At 31.9% G+C, this 13675-nt stretch overlaps 3 protein-coding genes across 3 annotated transcripts in view; all 3 read right to left on the minus strand.

The window, feature by feature from the left end:
* Nucleotides 1-2883, minus strand: part of Slc5a5_1 (sodium-coupled monocarboxylate transporter 1) — an 89837-nt gene extending 86954 nt beyond the window's left edge. Inside the window, exon 1 of the mRNA XM_054225201.1 lies at nucleotides 2746-2883. The gene's annotated coding sequence lies outside the window, so the exon portion shown is untranslated. The remainder of the gene's footprint in view (nucleotides 1-2745) is intronic.
* LOC105218776 (sodium-coupled monocarboxylate transporter 1) overlaps nucleotides 1-2887 on the minus strand; it is a 67218-nt gene extending 64331 nt beyond the window's left edge. Inside the window, exon 1 of the mRNA XM_054225200.1 lies at nucleotides 2746-2887. The gene's annotated coding sequence lies outside the window, so the exon portion shown is untranslated. The remainder of the gene's footprint in view (nucleotides 1-2745) is intronic.
* A 35-nt stretch (nucleotides 2888-2922) lies between these two features.
* The window catches only part of LOC105215456 (alpha-2B adrenergic receptor), a 304745-nt gene continuing 293992 nt past the window's right edge, over nucleotides 2923-13675 (minus strand). The window contains exon 5 of the mRNA XM_054225198.1: nucleotides 2923-3127. The gene's annotated coding sequence lies outside the window, so the exon portion shown is untranslated. The remainder of the gene's footprint in view (nucleotides 3128-13675) is intronic.

A 13675-nucleotide genomic window follows, 5' to 3' on the forward strand; every position in this document is an offset into this window, starting at 1 on the left:
AAAAAAAAAAAAAAATATTTACTGGAATTAAGCAGCGATTTGGTTGCATAAAATGCAGTATTTTTTCATTTATCACTGACCAAATAAATTAGTTGCGGGTAAAAACTGAATTTATTGCTGGCGAAGCATTTGTTTTAATTTAATAAAGTTTTTAAACAAATGTTGACGGAATAGTAGTTCATAATTGTTCATGATTTCTCGCTTAAAACGTGATATACATATGTGCATTATCATTCGTTGTTTTGCGGGGCTCTTGCATTATAAAAATGTACGAGTATTAAAGGCCTATTCAATAATTTATCTCCGCTCTATTCGCACATACACATACTCGTGTGTTAGTATATTTGTACAGAAGCAAACCATACTGTTTAATGAATTATCAAACAGTTTAGATTATATTTACTCATGTGCATTCTGTTACGCTGAGCAGGTGTGCTTTTCTACTCACACTGCACACTGTTATTATTTACTATTAACTTAAGTCATAACTGTAGAATAATGCATGAAACACTGTCGTGCAATAAATCTCAACAATAATCCCATACACTACGTTTGCTTAATAAACACTCAGTGTAGCGTTGTCGGTGGTGAGTTGTAACTATATGCATTTAAATTGATAACGTCTAGCCGCTTGAAAACAAAATAAAAATTCATTTCATTTGCAATTTTTACTGAGATTATACAAATTAGTAAAAATTTATGCAGCAAATTTTTAAATATTCGCTTTGTTTATATTATATTATCACAATTAACAGTTGATTTACATATGTAGGCAGCATGTCGTTTAGTCAAGTTATTGATTTAATGGCGCTTGTTTGTGGTTTTCCTGCTTTTTTAATGTTACTTATACGCCCCAGCACGACTACGACAAATGGCCTGTAATTTAAGCGAACACTTGTAGTTAGTTTCCTATGCATGGTGTATTAGGTGTCTATTGCTGGGTGAATCATATAAGAATAAATCATTTATTTAAATAGCGGAAATTTATGCAAGCATTTTGTTGTTTTTAATTTTTGAATAATTATAGCGTTCAAAAAGTGTAGTCAGTTCTATTATTGATGGGTTTTCCATATGGAAAATTAATGCAAGAAATTAATTAGCTATTAAAAATACAACGACATTCCAATTTTTAAATAACGGTATGCATCGATATTTACATTTTGCAGTGGAATTATTGTTTTGTTAAGGAAATCGAAGTTGACTGAGGAACAACCAATTACATTGTTTACAATTATAACCGAGAGCTCGAAGAGGTATTAGATGATTATTGATTATTGTTATTGTTGTTTAATGAATATCAATTAAAATTTATATAAATTATTAGGCATACAACTTTTCTTCTGCCGTTTTCCAATAGATGTCTCTAGGGTCAAGCACTGGTCGATTAAATCGATTTTTTTATATCGATCTTGGACATTTGTGTCAACATTAACCCAACAAAATATTTGTAGAGATCTATTTGCATCCCAAACTTATTCTCAACTGAAAATTTCACTTTTTGAGCCAAATTCTCGACATAAGCGGGAAATTTTACTTTTCTTTTTAAATTCCAAGAAAAGTGCGGTTGAGGCTCATCGAATGCTTTCGGATACTGTTCGGTGAGGCTGGCCTAAGCGAAAAAAGTCTTAAATTTACAAAAAAACGGCTGAAGCAAAGTTGTAGACCTATCTATAGCTGAATATATTTTTCCCACAAAAATATGGAATTAACCTATGGATTTGGAAGTTCATTATGTTTCTATTAAATTCAAAAAATAATATATATTCATTTGACAAAATATAACATAAAAATGCTGATTTGTGCACTAACTCACAGCGGATTAGTCAAAAATGTCTTTGAGTAATAAGATACAAAAACGTAATTTGCTCTAGCCCAAACCAAGCGAGTTTTGTCTCGTTTTGTTCGGTTCGGTATGAAGCTATGGGATGTTGTCGTATCAGACAAGAAAAGACGTCTTGACTAATCGGCGTGTGCGTTCAGCCTAGAAAAACATTGATCCCCACAATTACCAAAAATATGGTATTTAAGGCGTGTTAAAGTCTGGGGACTTTATTGTAAAAATTACTTACAAATCAAGTTCATATACATACGAGTGCTTTAGAAAATCAGTTTGTTTAGAAAGCACACCAAAATATTATGATTTTGATTACAAGAGATCTAGGAAGAACGTACTGTGGTGATAGAAGAGTAGCTTTACTAAACAATGGACCGAAATTTAGTTGTATAAAGTAATTGAGATATTTTGAGAAAAAGTAAATTCGATTTACTCTTGAGTCTGCTTATTCCAGATTCCATATTATGTATGAAAAATGTTTTTATTTGAAGCGGAAAATTATCCAATATTACAAACATGTATTCTGATATATATATCGGCTAAAATGAGTATGAATATGCAAGCGCTTCCTTCTCATCCTCACGCACTAAACAACGGCATGACAACAAACCTGACAGCTGAGCCAACAATCAGTGGCAATAATGGGTAATTGGGTGGCAAGCATATTTCCAACGCAAGTGTTAAAGTGATGTAAACCAAAAAATTGACTTAAATGCCACCGAGCGCCACCTGTGCGCGCTACAACAAAAAGCCGTTGTAACTATAATCCCTCTATATATAGAGAAGAAGCGCCTAACACATGCTAATTTGATTAAGCTACCAGCGGAATGAACTCGGATACTCATATATATTTGGCCTTAAAGATTTTGTTGTCAATTATGCGACTGTCTATAAGTATATTATGGACTTACCCTTTGACACGTTTGTAATTTGAACCGTAATTGAATGATTAACGCTGATCCGCTTGCGTCTGGCAGTTAACTACAAATGTTTTCAGGTGTATAGGCCTCTCCTTTAAGGCTTAGCGTATAATTGTTTAGTTGTATGTGGATAATATTCGGTGGTTACACTTAGCACTCTTAGCAGTCTGGCACTTTATTTGTGTTGTTGTTTTGCTTTATTACAAATTCTTTAATTTGTTGTTGTTTAATAGTTTAATTAACTTAACAACAACAATATTATTCGTGACATACAAAGTGTGAGATTCTCCGCCTTTCACTGTGCTGGTGGCGTCACCTTAATTAGCTTAAATATAATAGTTTTCCGCGCGCACGTTGTTGTATCTTGTTGTAACTGTAATTAAATAGTAAAAAGACTAAAGCCATTAGATTTTCAGCTATTAATTAATGTACATGCATATATGATGAATCGGCAAGGCAATTTGTAGTAATTTTCCTTAATAATCGTCGGTATTTAATTGAGTCGCTTGCTTTTGTTTTGCTTAGTTGGGGAATTCCAATTCCAGTAATGTTTTTAAAAGTGATTCACGATTGTAATTTCAATAACTATTTTTAATTTCATTCAAGAATGCTGTATGAATAATTAATTTAATGAATGAGATTTATTACGATGCCTATGCATTAAATGAAGTGTATATCATTTAAAGTAGTTGATTTATAACACTTGGTTTAAATTGCAGATGAAGGTTGTTTTAAACATTGTGCAAATGTACAATAAAAACGTTTTATCTTTGAATCAAATATTTTAATTTTTTTTAAGAATATATATTTTATAAAATCTTAAAAATATATTTTTATATATACTGAATAAAAAAATATATTAAATATTTTTTGACATATGAAAAAAATATTTTTTACGAAAAATCAGTTTTGCATAGATATTCTAATTTGTTGGCGTTTCAACTGATTTGAAAGAATTTTAATTTAAGTTTTATGTTTGGGGTAATAATATATGCCTATATCGGCCTTTTAAAAAATGCGGAATTTTCGAAATATTTAATTTTTTAAGAATTGTATGATTAATGAGAATATTGACAAAAAATATTTGGAAGAAATAGGTGGATAAAAACTGTGCGTGAGATGTCATATGATTTAAATTGGCATATCCTCATTGAAAGAACAGGGTTGCTCTTTCAGATAGTACTCCGAGTAGTACTTTTCACTACTGCTATATCTTATTAAAGTATAATAGTCTATTTTTCTTTTAATATTGTAAATTAAGTCTCAACCAAATGGCATATTTATTTACACAATTAATCTCCAAGCATTTTTCATATTTGTATAGCAATACTTTTCAGAGAAAACAACTATTTTTTGATAAAGCCATTGAATGAGAGTTGAAAGATAATAGAGACATAGATATAGTGAGCAAATTTTGTTTGATTATCGTCACTTTAGAGATGGTAGAAGTTCCCAACATCTGTTGGGCAACGGTTCAACACGTTTGGGACTAGGTATCGGAGGTCTACTCAATTTGATAAAAGCGAAAAAAAGAAACTAATGCAATCGCTTAGCTTTTTGTCATATCTAGTCATTTAAGGTCTTAAAAATATATCCGATGAAGAAAATATGATCAATTCCGGTCGTGTGTTTTAACATATGTATGTATATTCGTAGAATTTTTTTAGTATAAATCATACAAATCATGACTGAAAAGAAAGGAAGTTTATTATTTTAAAATTTCAGGATTACTGATTTTTTCATTAGCCAATTTTTCGGGATTTAAAGACTTTTTTGATTGGTACCATCTATATTTTCAGGGGCTAAAAATAATGGATAAACACAAAAAATTTACCTTTTTTTAATTAAAAAAAATATGTTATAGTATGTATATTGGACCATTTAGAGAGAGCATTAACTCCGACAGCAGACGGGCCATACTAGCATTGAAATCGATGAAAGTACGCTCTAGGCTAGCTATTTTCCTATCCGACTTATGTGGGTACACGGTCACCGTGGAATCGTTGGTAACTGTAAAAAAGACAAGCTTGTAAGAGAGGTTAGCCTAACAACATTGACATTGAAATGGGAGCGGGTTGACAGTCCATGGTCCACTCGGGCAAGAGCGCCGTACATACAGATTTCGCATGAGCTCGCCAAACGCTGGACAGCAACCAGCACTTGTGCAGTTGCGAATACCTTTTAAACCACTATGGAGCGTAAAAGATCCTTCGAACTGCTTTCTCTCAATAAGGTCCATATCATTGCGATCATTAGTGTGCTTACTTCGATAGGCAAGTATGTGTTGAGGCTTGGGATCGTGAAAAAAGGAAATTCCCAAAGCAGTTTGAAGGAAGGCGAGTTGCCATCATCTAAGTACTTTCTCCTCCAATGTCCAGCTCTTACCAGAGAGAGGTTGAAACAATTTTGAAAGCTTAGCTTCGGCGAACTTATCGAATTGACACTAGCTGTTTAAAAAAGATTTTAACAGATTCCAAGCGGAGTTTGGTAGGATTTGATTGGTATCACAAAGGAGAGAGCTGATAACTGTCCAAGTGAGATCTTGTATATGCAGAGATCTACCTACTAGTATATTTTCAAATTAAAACTATTAATTAAAAATTTGAAATTATTAGTATTATTAGTGTTTTTTTGCTTAGCTTTTTGCAACTAATTAAGATTTTTTATAGCGATATTATAACAATTGTACAATTTGATTACAAAGCACATGCCGTCCTTAGTAAATACTCCCACATCTGCAATTGAAATCTCAGCGGTTTAACAACCGGAAATAAATATGATAGTAAAAAGTACCAAAACAAATCGCTATAAAAAGCTTACGCAAAACAATCAAATGACAACTAATTAATAACGAAATATCAAATAAATGCAATCAAATTCATTTCGCAATGCGAATTGCCAATTACATAACGGTACTTTGTAATTGCGATTACCAGTACGATTAAGCGCAAAAATTGCACTTTTAATGAATAGAATAATTTGCGCTCGCAACAAAATCTGCTGAATTACATGTATGAGCAATATGCATATATCGAATGCTTATTTGTGCGCAACAATACAATAAATTGTGTGCAATTGAGCAATTTTATTGACAACTACAAATGCACGAGCAACTGGTATTTGAATTAGATGGGCACAAATATTGAAGAAATTACTAGCGAATCTCTATCTGTCGACAATTAGCAGCCGTATGATGTAATTACAATTAATTGTGCAAATATTGTCAAGCGGACAGCCGAACTAATTGAATGTATAAAGTTGAACGATCAAAATAACAAAACAACAAATGAATATTCATGCGAAGAAAGATTGAAAGCTACATACAAACAGTATGACAAAATGACAAATAGACAAATAGAGAAAATATGCATGCATTTTGCAAATGATAATTGCAGAGATATATGATGTATGTTGTTGTTGTTGTTGCTGTCGTACTTAAGCGCACCTTTCATACAGCGCCGCCGGTGTGTACGCGCTTGTTTTGTTGACTGAGCAGTGATTCTTTACGCCCCCGACAGCGCCAGAGTCACTGGCAGCAATTATCTTTAATATGTAAATATGTGCTTATTATACGCGCGCATATACATATGTATATATGTATGTATGCAATGCAGTGTGCTTGTCGCTGCCAACATCATTTTTTTGTTGTGTTTACATTTGTCTTTACTGTCATTGCTCTGCGTCGTCACTTGTCTGCCGTTGTGACGTGATCATTTGTGTGATATGTTTATGTCGCATACAAGTTTATGTTTGTTCATACATACATATAGACAAACACACCTACATATGCACACACATTTGTTTGCCTACAGCAATAAACATGCAATCACAATTTACAGCTATGAAAACAACAATTATTTTATATGGCTATGCCCGCAGCAGATGCAGCAGCACACACAATCACAATCACAACAACAACAATAGCAACTCGACAGCCGCTTGACAGCCCCTGAAACTGATACGACTCTTCCACTTTGCACTACTAAACACCAAACACTAAAGCAGTCATAATTCCCTTATCCCACCGCTGCTCACAATAACTCAACAGTTGAGTTATCAAAATTTAAGTGAAATTTCATAATTCCAAACTGGTTTCTAATTACTCAGCCAGCAAGTCGCTTTGTGCTTTAGGTGTGTGTGTGTGTGTATGCTTTGATTGCTGTTGAAATTATTGAAATGTCTATTGTTCAATAGCTATGAAATGCCGCATGTCCTTAAGGTATTAACATCAGATATGTATTGTATTAAGTTTAAGTTTAAGTTTGACGAATGGTATGCGAGTACAATTTTCGTAAATGATATGCCTTTTGCTTTGGCTCATCTCAATCGAATTACGATAAAACAATTATTCTCATATTTATGCATTAATTTAACTCAAAACTCGAAATGCTTTCAGGTATGTGCAGTATTTGCATATTTGCCAAGATGTTTCCATTACAATTAGGTAAAATGCAAATGCAGAAGTAATTTCATAGTTGAGAATTAATCAGATTATTTAGTAGTTGAATCCTTTTGTGTGTTTATTTCAATAATTATTTTTAAACAAATGTGGTTATTTTATAATAATATTTAAGCAAAATTTTATATTATTATTTTATAAAATTGATAAATAAATTTTTTTCTTGGTATTTTAAATTGAAATATTTATTTGTATCGTAATTTTATAAAAAAATATAAATATCATTATTGGAAAACTTTACTTTTCAAAAAATATGAAATGAATCAATAAAATATTATAAAAATTCTAATAATTAAAAATGATAAAGAAAAAAATTATTTAAAAATATAATTTATTTAAATTGATTTAAAATATTATATCAAAAATATTAAATAAATTTTGAATTTTTTTTTGTAATGAAAACATCAGACAAAACTGTTAAGGGGCACACCTAGTGTGAAAATTCAAAATATTAGTTTTTTTTCGATAGATTACACCTTTAAAAATAACATATTAAAATTTCAAATCTGAGATATCGATATAGTTTTTGAGTTATAGCAATTTAAAGAGCATCCGCTAGGCAGCTAGAGAGTCTCATTAGCTACGAGACGTACCTATTCAGAGTCTTCTGTCCCTTCCAGCCCCAATTACACGATTCCGGTTTCTATTGTTGGCACTCGGGTATACTATATATAATTTCTAGAAATTTTTCACTATCCACTTATAACAGTGAAAACGATAATTTTATCTTTAAACGCGTTTTTCTCGAAACAGCATTTTCCGAATTTGGTGCAGTGATTACTCAAAAACAAACCGATCACTTCGAATTTTTTTTACATGTTCTATATATAGTTCTCCGTATCGATTTTTGATCTGATCAAAAAATTGAATTTTGGCAGGGCAAAAACGACCAAAATTTTGGGTAAAATTCGACTATTCTTTTTTAATCGCCGCCATATTGTACAGACAGTATTATCTAGTTTAACGACAATTTTTTTTTTTTAGATTTCATCCACGGAGAAGGCCGGAATCACGGCAGCAGTGAAGGACTTTTTTTCGCGCCATTGGAGATCGACTATAACTTAAAAAATATTTAATTTTTTTCTTCAAAAATTTCACTTTATATTCTTGAAACATGTAGAAATATATTCTTAAAATTTTGAAATAATTGATAGAGTATTTTTTTAATAAAAATTCCCAAAAATCACCTTTTTTTAGGCCATTACACTAGCTGTGCCCCTTAATTATATACTTGTGCTAATAAAAATCAAAATACCTATTTAAGTATTATCAACTTAATTTTGTTAATTTGATAAACAATAGTAATAAACAATTTTATTTATTTTTATTAAAAATTGATGTCAAATTGAATGTCAGAGTGGTCCGACGGACCACTACAATGGCATGGTCATGTGAATTCTGATATATCCGAATGATTTAGGGTCCCTAAATTAGTACCAAATCTCCAAAACAGAAGGAAGGAAAATTTCCCCAAAAATCAAAAAATGTCAATCCCGACACTATTTAGCGTCTAAACTGCATTATTCTTCTTCTCACGTGGTAAATGCATAACGCGTTTACAAAAGAAGCCCTGGAACAAAAAAACAGCCTTATTTGTCCACGACAGGCTTTAGGATGCATTTTAAGGCAAATGAGAGGCATATCGCTTTTTTGGTTTCGGAAGTGGTCAACTTTATGCACAACGTAGGCATTTATGTTAACTTTTTTTAAGGTTCTGAGCAGTGTAACATCATTGACTGTTCTTGCAATATGTTAACAGGACTAATTTTGAAATTTTGTATGACAGTTGCTACTAATCTTCTACATTATCTTGGAGTTACCACAGGTTTCCGCCCAGTTCTCTTTAAAGTATCCTTGCAATTTTTCGTGTCCTTCTTTTTAACAACATTATAAACAGTATTCCATTAAATTCTATAAATTTTAACTAACTCCGAAGGCGAAACCCGAGTCTTAAACTTAGTAACAGTCTCCAATCTAGTTATAGTCCTTAATTCCACTGGTCTCGGCATTTTATTTACCAAAAGTTATATCTTAAGTCTTTGTTAGTTAGTTATGAATGCAATAGAAGCCAATCACTACTCTTGCTTAAACCAAATCCAAGGATAAAGGCTAAATCGCGGTGTGTAAATACTTCTGACGCAAAAAAAATGTGTGTAAATACTTTTGACTACAGCGAGCTTTCAGTGCATTTGCTTATTTCTCCGCCATATTTCTAGCAATTCTAGCCAAACTGACTTCATTCGCTCAGGAATAGATCAAGGTTTAAAACAACATAGCATTTTGTTACCCTGCGACAACAACAACAACAAGCGAAAGCTTTTTGTGTGAAACATGTAAAAAAACGTCCGATGTGTAAACAATTTTGACTACCTCTGTATAAATATATACTTCAAATGAGGTTCATAACTTCGAGCAGCGACACTCTCTAGAAACCGTCAGCTAAGTGAAAAGTATGTCTTTGAGGCCTGAAGATAAATATGCAATAAGTTGTTTTTGATTCTGTAGAATCCTGATATGATATTTATTGGATCATTAGACTAAATGTTCTCATTTCCAAGTTCGTTGAAGAAAACATTAATTTTTCATGGTAACCCATATAAGAGTTATGTGATCTAACTCAAAACCTAATGTACGAGGTACTATGTTAAAAAAAATCGTTTTTTGAAAAAATATTTACTTATTCGTCTACATTAATGTTGTCGCCTATGAAATAGTCTCCACTCGATATTCTGCTAGTGCTTCTTCCAACAGTCGAAACACTTCTCAAAGTCGATTTTCGGAAACCTTTGGTTCCTTCAGATCTATCTCATATCGACGAATCTTTAAAGTTCTCTTTTTTTAAACTCTACTTAATAACCTGTATTGACCAACGAGTATCTTAATGTGTTTTGTAAAATTGTAATTCACTAAATCTGTGATGTCTGAGGCTATTAAAAGTCCAGTTTTAGAAAAAATTTCTAAAAATCATTTTCAACAACTTTAATATAGACCGATGATTTTGAAAAAAAATACTACTTTATTTTTGCATAACTTATTTTTAATAATCTGGCACGTTTCTGCTTCCTCTCATAAGCCCAGCAGTTATTTAAGACGAAGCTTCAAACTCTAATTCTTAATTTATTCGAGATAAAAGCTAATCCAATACTTGACCTATGTTAACATGACACGGTTGAGCTAAGCCGTTATAAAGTCTATTAATCACTTCAGATTGCCTCTAAGTAGATTTCGGACTACAGATTTTTTAACTGTATATATTTCCTCTCAGCCTGCTCATTTGACATGCTGATCCACTGGCTGCTTTTCCAGTCACAAACAATTAAGCTCGCAGAGTTGCGCTTACTCAACCTAAAGACCTCATTTGTGGCACGTGTGTGCGTTGATGTAAATGCATAATGTTTATAAACAAATACGTTTTTCTTCGTGTGCATTTCAATGTCAATGGTTAGCCGCATATTTATGTAAATCGATTGCAATTTAAAGTTTCCACTTCCCAGTGCTGCTGTACGCGTTGCTTTTGAAGTATTTGGAGTGTGTGTTATTGTTTGTGTAATTGTTGGTAAATATTTTTAAATACAAATGCATTAAGTCGTATAGTTATGTAAAAATGTTTGAATTTGCATAGTCATGCGTAATTGTTTGTTAAAACTAGTTTATTTGTATTAGAAATTACAAATGTGTAACAACAAACAAACCGGTTTATTTACACACAAATTATTTGCATATTTGTTGACGATTTTATTCTTCTTATTCTTTTTTTTTGTTTTAATTATTTTATTGCTTTTCATAATTAATTTATTTGATTACATAACTATGCAGCGGTTAAACGGTGGTCATATTTTTTGGTAATTTTAATTTAATTTTATTCATATGTTTATTAATTATGAAAAATAACATTTAGATTTCATAACGGTATGTGCTTGTAAATGTAGACCAGGAAATTAGGTGGAATAAATTACAGTTAAGCTTGTGGAGTTTCATTCGTAGGGTTCGTTTAGAATCAAATTTAACAAATTATATTAAATTCTAGCGACAAAAGTCAAAATAATTCTAACCGGAGACTTGTAAAAGAAGTTTTGTAACAAAATATATTAAAATGTATGACAAACTTAACCCTCTTATGCCCGAATTAAAATGGGCGGAGCTAAAATTGTTTTTAGGTAAAAATTTCAATTTCCTGGTTCATTAGTTACAGGCACAAATTAAATTATTATAAATTAACTAAACAATTTTCTCATGAAATTTATTTTTTAAATCACTCTCTTATCTTTACTTATTTATATAGTTCACTTTGTTTTAAAATAAAACAATTATTTTTAGGTTTTTGAATATTTTTTGTATAACTACTTTAGTATAACTTTTTGCGCGAAACCGATTTTGACAATTCCACTCTGCGGAGAACGACTACTGAACAGCTCATATCAGAAAAAGTAACTGTAAGCTTGCACAACACCTAAGTGTACATAATTGAAAAAACCGCTGGTCAAAAATATTTAAATAGCGAGAATTAGAAGCCGGTAAGTACAATGTTGCCTATAGGCTACATTGGGCATGAAAGGGTTAAAGCTTTCAAATATGAAAGTTTTATAGTAAAATTATGTTCCAGAAGTAGCTTTAATTATTTTAAGAAAGTTCATAAAAATATATATATAATATAAAATACAGTAGTTTTCCGAAATAACGAATATTCGTTTTAACGAAAACCGCTTATAACGAACAATCAAATTTGTTACATTGAGTACCGTAAATAACGAACATCGAGAATTTATAAGTACTCAGTTTAACGAACAACATGAAGAAGACATATGAAGAAAGAGGAAAAAATCAAATAACATCGAACCAGAATTAAAAATAAAACTGGAAAAAATTCAAAAAAATGTGCAAATTGAAAAAATGTTGAATTTTATAAAAAAAAGCTTAAAATTATTGATCAGCACCAAATAGAAGTATGAGTGTCTGAATTGATCCATTTTGGAAGAATTTATTGAATTTGAATTGTTTTGTTATGGTTTTTAATTTTTTAACAAATAATAAATAAAACAATTTATTAAACGGCAATTTACGGATACATAACTCATTTTTATTGATAAAAATACCTCTAAGTGAGTACTCGAATTAACGAAAACTTCGATATAGCGAACAGGCCGGACAATTAATGTGTTCGTTATTTCGGAAAACTACTAAAAGTGCGGCTGAGGTTCATCGACATTTGAAACCGTTTTTATACAAAAAGAACTTAAATTTATAAAAAAAAACGGCGGAAGCAAAGTTGTTGACCTAATACATTTAGAAAAATATCCTAAAGAACTTACTTTTTTTATCAGTAGATGAGTAAATATGTGTACTCTTGAAATTTATTTTATTAAATATATATATTTCACAGTTAACGAAACAGTTCTATAATTGCACTCAGAGCTCTTTTTAAATTCCGTGTATTATAAAATGGAAGTCTCTCATAGCTTCAATGCACTTATTATCGCACGGTTTGTTGACAGAGTAAAATTTTAAACGATTAGAATTAGTTTCACGTAATCTCGAAGTACTTCAAAGTAGCCTCTTAGTATCACATTAATAAGTGGGATGCCTCGCGATTGATTTTTCTCGTCAGTGTAAACCCTATATCAATTAAAGCGCGACACCGAAGCAAAACAATTTCATTCACAACCGAGCGACAGACAAACTTGCAATAAATGGGTAATCTGAAGCTTTATTAATTTTATATAGCGCCACTGGAATATGGCGCGCTGTAATCGAGCAGACATCCGATCCGATCGGATGCACCACTACAAGCACAAACAAACACATAACACCCACACAGCGACAATTAAAGACACTAATCCGTCGATGCTGACAGCTTCGAGTTTGAAAAAACCTCCGAAGAAACCGAAAAATTGTACTCCTGTTGTTGTTTGTGTTCTTTTTCCGCTCAGCATTTAGCGTTTTAAAATTTCTTGGAAAAAACTGAAAAAAAAAACATGTTGTGTGTCTCCTATTTTTTCCATTCATACATATATAATATAAAATAATAGCTACGATTTTGTCGTCGTTGTCGTCTCGTTCCCCATTCGCCTATTTATACCGTTTAAGCGCCGAGCAAATAAACGCTCGTCGCGCTCTTTATTTAAACTACTGCTATGCCGTGTTCGCCAAGCTGAAGCTGCGCAAAGGCGTTGAAATGTACGAAGGGAGGTGTTGATGATGAAAGGGCTGTTGATGAAATGACGCAGCGCTAAATATTTAATTGTATCACACACACACACACACATACGTATACCGCATGCAACTCTCTGTAGGTCCGTTTGTCATTTTGCATCTGTCACAGGTGTTGCTTAAAGTACTCAGTTTGTTGTTGCTGTTGTAGCATTTCTGTGTAAAAGCAAATATTTTGTTAACATTGAGACAACAGGGGCTGTAAACTGTTTTAACAGTAATGAAATGTAAATGAACTTGCATGCAGTCATACAC

Source organism: Zeugodacus cucurbitae, chromosome 2 (assembly GCF_028554725.1).
Source record: "Zeugodacus cucurbitae isolate PBARC_wt_2022May chromosome 2, idZeuCucr1.2, whole genome shotgun sequence".
Lineage (NCBI taxonomy): Eukaryota > Metazoa > Arthropoda > Insecta > Diptera > Tephritidae > Zeugodacus > Zeugodacus cucurbitae.